General features: G+C 33.6%; 1 protein-coding gene across 1 annotated transcript in view; it reads left to right on the forward strand.

The window, feature by feature from the left end:
* Window positions 1–5802: 5802 nt before the first annotated feature.
* The window catches only part of LOC124366482 (prohormone-1-like), a 191319-nt gene continuing 180686 nt past the window's right edge, over window positions 5803–16435 (forward strand). The window contains exon 1 of the mRNA XM_046823069.1: window positions 5803–5908. The gene's annotated coding sequence lies outside the window, so the exon portion shown is untranslated. The remainder of the gene's footprint in view (window positions 5909–16435) is intronic.

Consider the following 16435-nt stretch of genomic DNA (forward strand, 5'->3'; position numbering starts at 1 on the left):
TTGCACGGTTGATTTCAATGTCAATCTTACTGCCTTGAGGTAGTGTCATGTGATCAGATTTCCAGGATATCCGATGTATTTTTAATTCCTTTCTAGGAGTGACGGATTGGCAGGCGTGTCTGTTGTGTCACACCCATTATTAATTTTGATACAAAACCGTGCACAAGGTATTGCGTCTAAGTCTGGGGAAGATTAGAAATGAAAATAGTTTTTATAATATTATAGCTCCTACTACAAAATAAAAAAAACATTCTTTGCTTAGACAATCCCTGTGAAGTATTACACATTGGTTGGTCTCCATGTCAACTTTAAATTTTTGAAGTACCTTAGATAAACAAATAGATTTCATGACAGTATTAAGTAAGTTTTAGAATTTAAAATCCATACACATATATAAAATCCACTTCTTCTGCGTAATTTTTCCCTCACCTATATTTTATTTTTCAACATTTTACCACTGAATTTTTAAATTTCTATGGATTTCCCTGTGTAAGATTTGTTTCACGTTATTTTCAGGGAAATACGCGAAATTTAGTTTTATTTGTTAAAAAATTCTGGAAATTAGGTGATTGTTATCTAAATATCTCACGAGAAAACTTGTGACATCAACTAAAAAATAAAATTTCCAGTATCAATCTGCTCAGGTCACATTAGGAACAGAAGGTATCCTAGAATTTGTCTGTTATGACTGAAGGATTTAATTGTTAGTAGTTGATAATGTCAATTATTCGAAAACAGTTATTCTAATACAATAATTGCAACCATAGTTGAGGTTACAGTTGAAAGTGCCCACTTTGCTTGAAAGGTTTATAAGTAAAAGAAATGGCCATAACTTTTAAGTACTTTCTTTCAACTGTACTCCTGTACTGACGGCCATATAGATGCTAGCTCCATAGGTACGATGTTAAACATCATATACTTGTATCATCTTACTTTTAGCCGTAAAATACTGGTAAGATCTCATTTGAATATATAATTAGTTCGCTAACTTCCAGTTATTTTCATTGAATATTTACAAAAGAAATCTCAAAAATTTTGAACATACTTCATTGTTTAAAAGTTCTAAAAGTATAGACATTGCAAAATACTCAAAAACGTGATTTACGAGATTGAATGTCCTCCTGGGGCTTTTAATTTTGAGAATATTCCCAGAATTAGAGTTTAGATTGAGTCAGATATAATGTCTAATATGCTCTTTTTGTTTTCTCTTTGAAGGGAAATTTATATTTGAGTTTTTAAAATTTTGGAACTTTACATATGTCTTAAGTGGAGCGATATGTTTCCAGTAGTAGAGGAAATTTTTCAAATACGACTGAAAACTGACAAATAGACTCACACATACATTCATACAACATATCATAAAAACCAGATTTCAGAAATAGATATATACAAAGGAAAAAACAAACAATTTTATGATAACTAACGATCATAACTATGATCTATAGCACTTTAAAGCTCTAAGCTCATTAGTATAGAAAAAAATTATGTTTAAAATTTTCAGGGGGTCGAGAAGATTAAGTAAATTAATAAAATTGCATAATTTAGGACAGTGATATAATCAATGCACTATAAGTATATAGTAAAAATAAATTTAGAAATAAAATTAAGTATAAATAAACAGTAAATTTAGTATTTGCTATCCTGACATATAATTTATAATATAAGATTAAGACAAAATATGGATATGTAACAATATTAAATTGGCATTGTATTATACAGACAAAAATATTACATTAAATTATAAACGCATTGTTAGTTGTTAAAAAATTAAATTCACTCATATAAATTGCAATTTAAGTTTATGTGTCAGTAAATAGTCATTTATCGATCCATAACAAGATAGAATACAATTCAGTTTATAAAACTTAAAAAAGTAAATTAGATAAAAAATAAAATTTAATTAAATGTAAAATGTGTGTGTTTTTTGTATGGAGTTTCTAAGCGGAAGGAATGTCATCTACTGATGTGGCGACTCTCCTTTGTCCATCCCTGCCAACCCAGAAAACGCTGCCATCCAGAGTCCAGACACTCCTGGGCCAAACTTTTCTTGGACCTAAGAAATATTACCGGCAATGTTCTCATTTCATAGGTTCCTCCCACTGGTAATACTCCCGGCCCACATCACTAGTTCTATTCTCTACTAGGCCAGCAAAAGACATTTTTTTCTGTTTATTTATAAAAGGCTCGGGTTTTTTCCCATGCAGCCTCGTAGTTCACTGTTTTGTTAAACTTCTGTCATACTCTTGAGATTTATTGTTTAGTTTAATTGGTTTTAATGGTTAGTGGTATGAACATATATGTTTGTACAGCACCTACTCTGTATTTGTTAATAAATAGTGGGATCGTTACAGGATTCTATTGTTGGATTTTAGGGATTATAGGAATCTTCTCGCCAGGGGTCCTTCAGGCATTCTAATCCGAAATATGGACCACGGAAATAAAGCCCAAAAACCAGGATACATAAATGTTTTTTTGTTACGCCGATTTTCATTTAAATGTGTTTTTTATGGTCATGAGATATTTGTTTATTTCCTTGTCTACTTGTGTTTCTTCTAATTTCATTAAATTTACTACATTAACATTAGATAATTTTGTTAAACCTTTAATTACCTTGAAACAATGATCTCTTGCAAACTCATAAGCTGGGCATTGTAGCATTATGTGATAGAGTGTTTCCTGTTGGCCTTGCATTCAGCTTAGACATAAAGGTGCGAAATATTTTTTAATGTCATATAGTCTAGAATTTACCCTGGCATGTCCAAATCTTAATCTAATAATGTTTACTACTTCCCATCTCTTGAAGTCTGCAGTGTCATACCATCGATTATGGGCAGTCGTTGTCTGAATTTGCTTGTCTGCAAAAGACATCTTCAGACCGAAAAACGACAAACAACACCAACGCGCATGCGCGTCTTTTCATCTTCATCCTGTGGGTTGGGCAAAGAGGAAACATAGCTCAACTCCTGTCCTCAACACTGTCTCCTTATCACAAACTCTTTAAAGCTGCTCATATTAACGCTCAATCACTGCCTGGACATATAGACGAAATCAGAGAAATATTTCGACCTCAAACATTTGACATTATTGGCATATCAGAATCATGGCTTAAGCCGAGTGTTTCGTCAAGTGAGGTGGCCCTCTCTGGCTATGTGCTGCTGAGAAATGACAGAATTCTAAAGATTGGTGGCGATGTTGCGGTTTATGTCAGAGAGGGTCTGAGGTGTAGGCTTTTGTCCGCATCTCCCTGTGAATACACGGCCAGGCCTGAGTTCATGTTCATTGAAATTTGTTTATCTGTATCGGATGTTCTATTGATCGGTGTGTGCTATCGGCCTCCCAGAATAGGTCATCTGATAGACTTTGAAAATGCTCTCTTACACCACTTGCCCGGCTACAGTCGAGTCTTGATCATGGGCGACTTTAACGCAAACTTACTAAAAAAGACAGATTATAATACTAGGCAACTTATAACAATGTTCGACTCTACTAACATGACTATACTGCCACTAGGCCCGACATATCACACTGCCGAGTCAGACACCTTTCTGGACCTTCTAGTTGTTACTGACCCCTCTGACGTGACGCATCTAGGGCAGCTTCCAATTCCAGCCGTTTCACGTCACGATCTTGTGTGCTGTGTTATCAAGGTCAAAGTTCCAAAGCCAAAAATAACATTTATTAAATACGGAGATTTTTAAAAAATGGACGAAGCCTCATTTATGTATGATGTTTATTCGTCCCCATGGCAGAATCTACAGACATTGCAATCTGTCGATGACATGGTTGAATCATTTAACACCACCATTCTGGGGCTATACGATAAACATGCACCAATTGTTACCAAACGTATAACGAAGCGGCGCCCAGTGCCTTGGATCACGTGTGAAATTCTTAGCTTGATGGCTCAACGTGATTCCCTGTATAGGAGAGCTCGACGAGCTCGTGACCCCGTTTTAATGGTTCAATATCGACAAATTAGGAAAAGAGTCAAACAACTTCTACGAAGTTTCAGACTGAGATACACACGTAAACTGTTTGAAAAGAAACAGACATCTAGTGATTTGTGGCGCAATGTTTGGAAACTTGGTTTGGGCAAAGACCGCGCTTCTCCTCTGATCCAATGGTAAATGATCTTAATAACTATTTTGTTTCTTGTCAGACTGTCAATACAAACTAAGCTTCGAATTATGTTAATGAACTTCTAAATATACCTATCAATCGGCACGAACATGAAAAAAATTTACTTTCAAACCTGTAACACAATCAGATGTTTTGAAAGCCATTCGCCGTATTGGCAGTAATGCTGAAGGGTCTGACAGCATTAAAATCCAATTAATAAAAAACATTCTTTTTGCAACTCTCCCAATAATCACATACATTTTCAACATGTCACTGAGACAAGGTATTTTCCCTTCACTTTGGAAGTCTGCTAGTGTCCGCATTGAACAAGACTTCAGTTCCAACATCTTGCCAAGACTTCAGACCCATTAGTATTCTGCCTGCTCTATCCAAAGGCCTCGAAAAAATTGTGCACTGCCAGATTACTGATTACGAAATGATTTAAAATCAGGATTTCGACCAGGACATAGTACTGGAACTGCTTTGCTGAGACTCACTGATGATATACGATTCGCAATGGACCAAAAACTAAGCACAATACTGACACTCTTTGATTTCTCAAAGGCTTTTGATTGTGTAAACTACAGACTACTATTGGAAAAATTGAGAATCGTTGGTTTTTCAGAAAATGTCCTGAAATGGCTGAGGTCTTATCTGTCTGGCAGAAGGCAGTGTGTACAGGTAGGTGACGTAACATCCGACTGGCTGAGTGTTGAGTGTGGTGTTCCTCAGGATTCCATACTTGGTCCTCTCTTGTTTGTGTTGTACGTTAATGACTTGAGCACGGTACTGGTACACTGCAAGTCCCACATGTATGCTGATGACCTCCAGATATATGTCCACGTTAACACACACCAAATCGATGATGGCATTACCATGATCAACTCTGATATAAAAAATGTACTGGACTGGACTAGTAAACATGGACTTAAACTAAACCACGAAAAAACTAAACCAATTGTGATTTCTCATTACCGCTCTCGATCTTTGATCGATTTTACATCTATACGTAACGTTACTGTGAATGGAACTGTACTACCTTATTACGATAAAGTTAAGAACTTAGGACTGACAATAAATTGTACTCTTAGCTGGACTGATGCAGTGACAGAGACTTGTAAGAAAGTTTTTGCATCAATACATTCCCTGAAAAAACTGCAGAGGTTTTTGTCGCTTCACATAAAACTGTTGTTGGTTAAAGTACTCATACTGCCTCATTTTTCTTACTGTAATAGTGTGATGAACGACATGACTGTGGCTTTGGGCGAAAAACTCCAGAGAACCCAAAATTATTGTACGCGATACAGTAACAGAATTTTTCCACACGAGTTTTTTATATCTGTATTAAAAATTATATTTTACATATACCACACCTAATTTTTATAAAATAATGGAAAGTTTGTCGGTGAACTAAATAAGTTCACCGACGAGATACTGTGTTACGGCTTGACGTCAAATCAATTCCTGGCCGTGATTCCTGGCCGTGATTACCGGTTCAGATATGAGATCTTTTCTAATTAACGGTCACTTTGACTTTGACAAGGATTCCGGCAGCTATTTCAAAGGTTAGGTAACAATGCGGCCTACGTCATCCAACAGCTGATGGTGTGGAGCGATTGGCTGAGGGTGGTGGCGAGTGGGTGGGGGTTGGGGGTTGACACCAGTTATATACAAGGCATTGCGACAGACGCGCTCACTCCCGCGTTGTATCTCGCCAGGACCGCGACAGGCGCTGCCACTCCCTGTTCCCAGTTACGTATCTTCGGTTGAAGCCACTTCAGACTTTAAGGTAGGAATTGGCTCATCAGATGATACCAGGTGGATATGTCCTCTGTAAGCGGCGTCAATATCTAAAGAAATGGAAATTTCCCACTAAATCCTGCTTGAGGAAGCTGGAATTTATCTATCAATTTTAAAATTTAAATAACTATTTAATTCGCCTTACAACAATACATACGTAAATACAGTAGTTACAAGCTATAACGTAATTAATTAATCATAACCATCGCGATCACCACTTCTTGTGAACACTCATACAATAAGTCAACATGTTTGTGGTAACTCTGTTGTGGGCAATAAGAGTATTTATTACCAGTTATACATCGATATACTGACTGCAATCTTTCATTAAGTTTTTTGGAAATAATTTAATTTTTTGGAAACAGTTACTTATTATTTTATACTTCTATTTACCGTTTTTAGTATTGCTTTTTAATCAGGGGAACTCTTAAAAGTAATGTGAAACAAAATTTATAACATCTCTAAAATATTCTTCTCAAAGATGTTAAAAATCAAGCGGTAATGACAATCATTTACGAAATATATTTCAAAGTAAACAGAAGCGCTATTACTAATCTTATTTCACTTCGCTGGCCACTAAATTGTACATAAAATTAAAAACTGTTATTTACTTTGATATTTATTATGTAGCTTGAATTGAAGTTGTGCGTTAAAGATAAATTGAGTTAGATTTCTCTTTTGGTAAAAACGCATAAACGAATATATCGATATTACTCACTGGTTTTTATTACGTTATTCGGCTGATTAGCATTTATCCGACGCAATAAATTCTGAATATGCATTAATTAATGTAGTCCCAAGTTCATTACTATACAGAAATGTAATTTGAAATGAATATTTTTATTCTCATTAAAACAGTTCTCAATACTGCCCAAAGGTTAGCGTGGAACTGCCATAACTTTAAATTTTGGGTTTTAAGGCTTATTTTGTTGTGAATGCTTTGAAGGACTTTTTTTAAGGATATAAGGTAACAAATCCTCATCTGAATTTCTGCTGAAATTTATTTTGGTCTCTTATTATGCAAACATATTTAATTTTGTAATTTCATTATATGTTGAACTTAATCAGAATTTAAAAAAAATGTTCCATTTTATGTTTTTATACACATTTTTACACAAGTATTGATCATTTGAACAAGCATTTATCATGAGTTAAATTTAATTTAATCCTTAACACTACTCTTTGATGAACTGCATTATGTTATTGCCATATTTGTTTGTATTTATAGTCTACCTAGTTTCTGTATAACTTTAAAGCAGAAAATAATATAAATCTGCAATGAAAACAATATCATTTGTTAAAGTTTATAAGAGTTGACAAAATATGCAAGATAAAATAATATATAACATACAGGTAACATATATTATAGTTGAAAATTTTGTAAATTGTATTTAAAAAATGTCACTAATTGGAATAAAATGTATATTTCACAAAATATAAAAGATAAGGAAATAAAAAGAAATTTGAAATGGATTTGTTTATTTTATTATTGGCTGCAAAGAATGCAGTTTTTAGTTTTAACATACAAAACGTTTGAAATTCACAAAATGTACATAAATAGTTGCCAAAGTTAATATACTTCTGTAAATACGTTTTCTTTTAGCTATCATTGTTAAACCTAAAATACCAACAAAATAATACTGGATAAAATATTATAAAAACATTAAATATATAATATTGATATTTTTAATATAAATTAATACATTTTATATTATTCCTCCGCTCATTATTTAGTTAAACATGTATATCTAAAAGAAAAATTATTTACATAAGTATATTCATTTTGTAATATCGCTCTTTACGTTTTGAAAATTTCAAAATTTTATTATTTTAAAACAAAAAACTTCATTCTTTGCAAACACGAATAAAAATTGATAACTGAAGGAAAATATTAATTACACATGTATAAGTTTTATTATAAATTTATCACAAAATTAGGCGAACATATTTTACCTGACTGACTGTAACATAAAGGCAGATTACACTTGAAAGGGGATAGGTCCCTCGTGCACCAGTTAGGAAAACTGATATAATTAACTTAAACCTTTATCATGGTATAATCAATATAACGCAGTGTAGATGAAAATGCCAACAATTTTTAATTATTATTTTTGCCAGACAATAAATTGTTATTATTAAAAAGAATGAAAAATATTTTAATAGATATGTAGTATAACTGCTCTAAGATGACTTTATGTAGTATTTTTTAATTAAGTATATCTAAAAACTGCATTTATATTTTTTTCATTAATTTTTTAATTTTGGTGCGTTTTCAGTACAGGTTTCCATGTACCTTCAACCACATTTTGCTTATGCCTGATGATAAATATTTTTTGTAATAGTTGGTATTAGTGTATACAATAATTTTGAAGAAAACATCATTATTGACCATGTTTAGTAACATTTTCAACAATTTAGTTATAGAATAAAGGTATGTTCCAAAATTATTTTACACTCTTATACAAATTGCATAAAAAATGTACGAATTCCTTATGAGCTTTATAATTAGATTAGATTACATTTGGTAAGCATCCGACCTGAGTAGCTAAAATTCCGTTTGTTGGATTATCTTTTGTCCCGGCAACAAAGACGGAAAGAGTAGGGATTAGGCGATCCCTTCCTCCTACCCACGGTTTTTGCTTAAGTTGCGGTTTTTCTCTGACGGTTGCTCAGTTGCAAAAACATAGAAAAGGTTTCTTGGTACATAAGTTGCCATGTCTGATAATAAGAAGAGATGAGGCTAAATGTGAATATGAGGCTAAGAAAAAGTCGACTTGAGGAAACATGCAATATTGCACAAATATTATTTCCCAACTTGCATTTTGGTTAAGGAAAATATTTGCTAGACCAATGAGTTTTGTTTGACCCGGAGCTAAAAATGGTGCAACCGCAAATTTTTACAGCTAATTCCACTAAAGGCAGAAAAAACTTTGATCCCCCTAAAAGGATTATTGGCCCTTAAACGGGACTTTCGCCAATTTGTAACCTAGTCAAATAATAACCCGGTGAACACACTACTGCGAGTTAAAAATTATATAGATGACCTACCACTTCAGTGAATTAAATACATTATAATTTATGACTTAGAACATTAAGTAATTGCACGTAATTAAAAATGTACTTGGTGTTTAGTACATCATCTAAGGACTTTTAATAAACAAAAACGTGAAAAATAGTGAAACTTCATATACTAATATTAAGCCGTTTTAATGTGGTTTGATTAGAGAATAACTCAAAATATTTCTTTAATGCCTATAATTCAGAGGGAAATGAACAAAAATACTATCATGTTTGTTCTTACTTGGAATATGACCAATACCTTATTTATACTTCATTACAGTTCATGGGGTTGGAAAAGCATGGTCATTGGATAAGCATTCTAGAGAACTCTATTCCATTCAATGTTTCATTAAGGAAAAACTGCTTAATGTAGTAGAAACAAGAAACTGTAGTTCACGATGCGCCAAAGAGGCACAATACGCTCCTTGCATGTCACTGAGTTCTATGGTATTGTACATACCAAAACATAAGCCGATGTATCCTAGGCTTGACAGAACTAATGAGAATTTATGAGCTGTATATGGTTATGCCTGTACCGAAGAATTAAGACCCAAGATTTTATATTGATTATTTATTACTTTAATTGCTGAACTATGGTATAATATTAGAGGGGTATTTTTTATAGAAAGTTACACAATCTGTTCTAAGGCAGTAGAGTTTGTGTTCGTTCGTACACAAATCGATTGTGTACAATAGCTACAAATGCTCGACTCTTATTAATGAAAACGTTTTAAATAACTTATAAGCTAGAAGAGTTTAAAACGATGCATAAATTAGGAGAATGTTTTTATTTTAAACAACCTTTAATTTGATACGCCACATGACCTATGTTATCGTTTAAATTATTTGCTCGTGGGGCTTCTAAGTCTTTAGAAAACAAAAATGTTGGTGCTGTAATAAAAACCAGTTCAAATGGTCATATGACATGCAGTTTGATTGCTTATTACTGAATTTAAGTACAAAAATATCATATTAAGAAAGAAAAAAACTGAAATTTCAAAAAATACTAGCCATTCACACAAGAATTGAGATATTAAATATTCCAGCATTCAAAGTCCAACAAAATGATTTGTGATTAACCTATTTCAATATTTCGAAATTTTCGATATTCGAACCTGAGCCATCATTTTCGGCTAAACCTTGTATTTTAAAAATTACAATTACAATTACAAAAAATTGTTCAATGTTTGTCATATGTGAATATTTACGGTTACAATTTATTGCATTGCTCAATGTCAAGCGGTTCACCTACAGGAGATTGCAGCCGTGTAACATCCTGTATTGTGACCACTTCCAAACGAGCAAATCGACTGTCACGATTTATCGCAATCGTTGATAGCCCGATAGTGACCTAAAGTGTGTTCTACCATTATACAAGCTAGTAAATAGATTGACCAATATGTACACAGGCTGCGTGCTTACAGTCATATGTATATCTGTCACGATTTATCGCAATCGTTGATAGCCCGATAGTGACCTAAAGTGCGTTCTACCATTATACGAGCTAGTGAATAGATTGACCAATTTGTACACAGGCTGCGTGCTTACAGTCATATGTATATCTGTCACGATTTATCGCAATCGTTGATAGCCCGATAGTGACCTAAAGTGCGTTCTACCATTATACGAGCTAGCGAATAGATTGATCAATATGTACACAGGCTGCGTGCTTACAGTCATATGTATATCTGTCACGATTTATCGCAATCGTTGATAGCCCGATAGTGACCTAAAGTGTGTTCTACCATTATACGAGCTAGCGAATAGATTGATCAATATGTACACAGGCTGCGTGCTTACAGTGATATGTACAGTATATCTGTCACGATTTACTGAACGTTTGTCTCATTGTTATGGGTGGACGGTATGTCTACTGAATACCACGTAGTATGTATGCTTGTTTAACTAAAAGTATACGTTGGACCACCGTGTTGAGACTGACAACTTAAGTTGTTATTGTAAATGTTACTGTCATGATTCTTTAAATTACCAAAGCGGGAAGAATAGAAGGTATACTTATCTTTCATCGAGGCATTAGAAGTATAATTTAGGGCCTTATCATCGTCCCAAAGGAAATCAGCTGAAGAGAAGGATAAGAATTCGTACAGTATCCATATTAAAGATGAGAGGAGGAAATGACACGTTTTAATGAATAAAAACAAAGTTTTTAACGATATTTTATTAAAATACTTTATTTAAAAATTACATTTAACTAAAGTTTTACGTGACATATGGTAAATCTGTAAATATGTCTCCCTTGGACGCTGTAACCCATGTACAATGTACATACTATCAAAAATAAAAATGTTTAACTTTATTAGCGGTAGTTATTTTTTATTACAAAATAAACATCATAAATTTATTCTTAAAATACTTAATTTTTTATTTTTCTATGGCTTTTAAACCGTAATTTTTAAAACTACTGTACAACCTTAACGATCATTAGTGAGACTACTCATAAAACAACTTATTATCAATAGCACTCATTTAACGGATCCTATTGAGGACTTTGATGATGATTTGATAATATTTATTTTTAAATGCGTACATAATTTTTCGGTTCTCTTAATTTAAGAATAATATTATTTTATGGTGAGACTAAAGTTATTTAGTAAAACACGTTTTGATCTTTGAAAGAAATAGATGAAGAAATGTGTATCTGTACTCGTACATAGCCTGACGATCTGAGTTCAGGTTTCTTAAAAATGTAACAGGACAACACATTTACTGGATGAATGCTGCAGTTAATACTTAGTTACAGGTGTAACCATACTATAAACAATACTATTCTCCCTGGAAATCAATGCAATAAAAATGTTCTAGTTCTTCTGGTAATAAAAACGTAAATTTATTCTTGTTTCAGATTATTTTTTATAATATTCACTTAACGAAAACTGAGCTGTAAAATGAGGAATCAGTCACCTCTACTTAGCCGAAGTTAAAGAATGTCTTATTTTACCAAGCAAAGCTAGTTCTAAGAAGCTCTCTAACCTGGAGACCAACGGATTAAAGGTGGCTTCAGAACCATCGCCATTGGTCGGGAAGGCGGGCTGCTTGCAAGGACAGGATCGCTGAGCAGTCACCCATCCAAGCAGCAGCCACGCTCGACGTTACTTGGTTCGGTTCCTTGTAATAACCACTTAAAACAGTCATAACCCGCATAAAAAACTCATTTTAAGTGAAAGAATATATAATTAACCGGTTATGAAGTTGCCCTAACAGATACACGCATGCACGCACTCAAATTACCAACCATTTAGGATTTTGCAGGCACTTATTGAATTTCCTTGTGTTCTTATTTAATAATTTAATGTGGTGTATTTACCTATACTATGACTCCCCCGACAATTTCGACAGAGTACCAGGTTTATTAGGTACCCAAAACGGACGCCAATATTACCCTGTATATTTGGGATTGCATTGTAACTGTTAAGTATTGCATTAGCGATAAAATTATATCTCGAATTTTCGAATTACGTTCTCCTTTATAAATGAAAGTTGGGAGTCAATCTACAATATAAGGAGATAAATGATGGATACGACCCGTGCATATTGGCTCGCATTTCTATTATACCCCTATAAGGCAACCTTTTCAACCTTATTTTTGATAGTAAGATACTGTCAGTACGCATCAAAATGCTTAAATATTGTTTTTAAATTTTTATTAGTTGTTTATAAAAACTCATATTCTTTAGAACTTCTTCGTTTAAATGCTACACACTTTACAAAAAACAATAAAGCATTTGTATGAGTATTCATCATAAATTTAAAATGGCACATCTTCCATAACACTGCGATAATAAATAAGGGTGTTAAAAGTACATAAAAGTTTAACATTGATTTTATGGGGGAAACTTATCGGTTATATACAGACGGAAATACAGATTGAAAAAAATAAACTGGGTTTGGTCTTTATGCAAGTTGTGACCATGGCCGTATATAAGGAGGGAGCCCCAAGCCCCTCCCAGAAATTATGAAAGACAAACATTAAAATAGCATTTAGTAGTTTATTTTAAGCTAGAACATATTTATAAGGTCTAAAAAATTTCCAGGAGATGATTCCCGAGCGTCTATTTTTAAACGATATTGTGTACCTTTAAAGCCAAACTCACCCCGAAATAGTTTTATATACACGCCACTGTTGTGGCTGTTTGGGTTGCTTCATAATACGATTAGTATGTTTTTTTCGAATTCATAAAAAAGTGTTACATTTCCAGAATTAAGTAATTGAATGTTAAGACTACTATCATAAAACCTCAGACGCCTCAAAGTAAGCAGCTATTGAAATATTATGTGACAAAGTGCACTGATAGAAAATCAGAATACTGATTACCATAAATGGTATTGTACTTATAACAAGTATAATCGTATAAAATATAATCGGGTGATTTTCATTAAAGAATTCCGGAATTGGTGATTTTCATATTATTTATTAATAAATTTTAAACATAATAAATATACTATTCTGCACAAAAATAGCCACTGGTTACATGGGCTGTTTCATTAGTAACATTTTACCTTCTGTCTGTCTGACCGTACCATATATATATATATATATATATATATATATATATATATATATATATATATATATATATATATATATATATATATATATATAAAGATTTGCCTACAGACTTGAAATTTTGCGTGGAGCTTCATTTCTATGTCACCTACACTGAGTTCCATAACGAAGATTTTATATCCGTGGAATCTGAGTGTGCGTAATTTTTATGCTAATTTCCTTTTTGTATGATTACCCGTCCGTCTATCTGCTCGCAGGACATCTCAAAAATTAAATGTTACATGAGACCTCGGCCACGTCTATTACGCGACACTTGGTGAGGCCAAGACCAAGATTAATAACACTGTCATCACAAATAATGATGATGATATCATTGTTTTGTTAATAGTATAGGTAGCTCCTATTTTGTTAATTTAGATTGATTTGAAAAGAAAAATATAAAAAGACTAATCCTATAATTTTGACAGTTTGCAAAAAGTGAAGTTAAAAGTAATTACATGAAAGGAAAAAGTTTGGAATGCCTCTTTTCAACCTTAATGGGCTTCATAAACTCGTTGTTTCCAATGTCTGGAAAGTTTTAATCTTTCAAAGCAGATATTCTGAGACTGAAAATGTACTAATATGGAGTCAAAAAACATAATATTCTTGTAATAGTCTATGTCTATTTGGAAGTCAGCTGTAAAATTTGATTTGATCATTTTGCTGTCATTTATTACATTGTATAATAAATAATTTGAGCTCGTACGTGTACAAAGAATAGGAGTTGTAAATTAGTCACTTGTATTATGTGGTAAATAGCAATATACTTCTGATAGACTTTCCGGTTATGTATGATCGACTATGAGCTAATCGACCACAGCAACCGCACGCGAGAACCGCATCGTTCATTTCGAGACCGCAGTTGAAATTGAAATGTTACTGTAAACAATCGTGTGGATGTGCGAGTGCAGGTGAAGTATTATTTACTGTGCCGATGATCACTATCAGGTCGTAAGCTGACTTGATTTATCTGGAATTATCTAGATACTCGCCGAGCGGTATCCACGCACTTAACCTATCAGTTACTTATCATTGCCTGTAAACATGTATATTTACTGTGTCGGTGATCTCTATCAGGTCGTAAGCTGACTTGATGTATCTGGAATTATCTAGATACTCGCCGAGCGGTATCCACGCACTTAACCTATCAGTTACTTATCATTGCCTGTAAACATGTATATTTACTGTGTCGGTGATCTCTATCAGGTCGTAAGCTGACTTGATTTATCTGGAATTATCTAGATACTCGCCGAGCGGTATCCACGCACTTAACCTATCAGTTACTTATCATTGCCTGTAAACATGTATATTTACTGTGTCGGTGATCTCTATCAGGTCGTAAGCTGACTTGATTTATCTGGAATTATCTAGATACTCGCCGAGCGGTATCCACGCACTTAACCTATCAGTTACTTATCATTGCCTGTAAACATGTATATTTACTGTGTCGGTGATCTCTATCAGGTCGTAAGCTGACTTGATGTATCTGGAATTATCTAGATACTCGCCGAGCGGTATCCACGCACTTAACCTATCAGTTACTTATCATTGCCTGTAAACATGTATATTTACTGTGTCGGTGATCTCTATCAGGTCGTAAGCTGACTTGATTTATCTGGAATTATCTAGATACTCGCCGAGCGGTATCCACGCACTTAACCTATCAGTTACTTATCATTGCCTGTAAACATATATATTTACTGTGTCGGTGATCTCTATCAGGTCGTAAGCTGACTTGATGTATCTGGAATTATCTAGATACTCGCCGAGCGGTATCCACGCACTTAACCTATCAGTTACTTATCATTGCCTGTAAACATGTATATTTACTGTGTCGGTGATCTCTATCAGGTCGTAAGCTGACTTGATTTATCTGGAATTATCTAGATACTCGCCGAGCGGTATCCACGCACTTAACCTATCAGTTACTTATCATTGCCTGTAAACATATATATTTACTGTGTCGGTGATCTCTATCAGGTCGTAAGCTGACTTGATGTATCTGGAATTATCTAGATACTCTAGATTAAACGTGTTATTTCTGTGATTTTAAAATAGCTTTTAATATATTAAAATAGTGAGTGTTATACATATTTTTCACTACGCTGTTTAAAAACCTGATGGAGCCCTATGATATTTATTAAACAAAAGTACGGCTATAGATGGCACTTATATCAGTGCCCTTGGGTAAGATACTGAATAGTTAAATAAATTTTTACGATTCTTAGTTGAGGAGTATACATTTCTGGTTCGAATCATTTAAGTTTCTGACGTCGCGGTAGAGTTTGCCTTTCTCAATGCCTCGATTGAAGAAAATACATAAAGGTCAGTGAAACCTCCTCGATCAAAAAGCATCCTTGTAATCTACTTCCGGTTTAAGATATTGCAAGTGCCATAGATGAGTTGCATTTTCTGAACTTAAACTATGATAACCTAGAAAAAATTGTAGGGTAGATACATTTGTATACAACCTGAGTACCGTCATTTGCGGATTTAAAATTTGACATAATAACAGGTGTAATAATGCAGCAAATATATATAATCACATGTAATTTGAAAAGTAACTGAGGTCAAAAAAAACTGCCCACTCCGACTGTTTAGATTCTATTCCTGTCTAATTTATGTTCGGTTCCACAGTTAAATTTACGTTGTTGCCCCAATAAAGAAAGTATGTGGACATGTAGGTCTCGGTAACCAACTTAGGTTAAAAAGCGTCTATTTCTGGGCCGCAATAATTACACGTTTACCCCGATCAAGAACATAAATAAATACCAAAACTTAAAAAGACTATTTGGTTGAAAAACATTTCCATCGCTTGTTCTTCCAGTATAAGTAGAATAGTGGAAAATCCTTGAAACAAAGTACATTTAACATTGCATAGTTATTGTTTAC

This window comes from Homalodisca vitripennis, chromosome 7 (genome assembly GCF_021130785.1).
Source record: "Homalodisca vitripennis isolate AUS2020 chromosome 7, UT_GWSS_2.1, whole genome shotgun sequence".
NCBI classification, from domain to species: Eukaryota; Metazoa; Arthropoda; class Insecta; order Hemiptera; family Cicadellidae; genus Homalodisca; species Homalodisca vitripennis.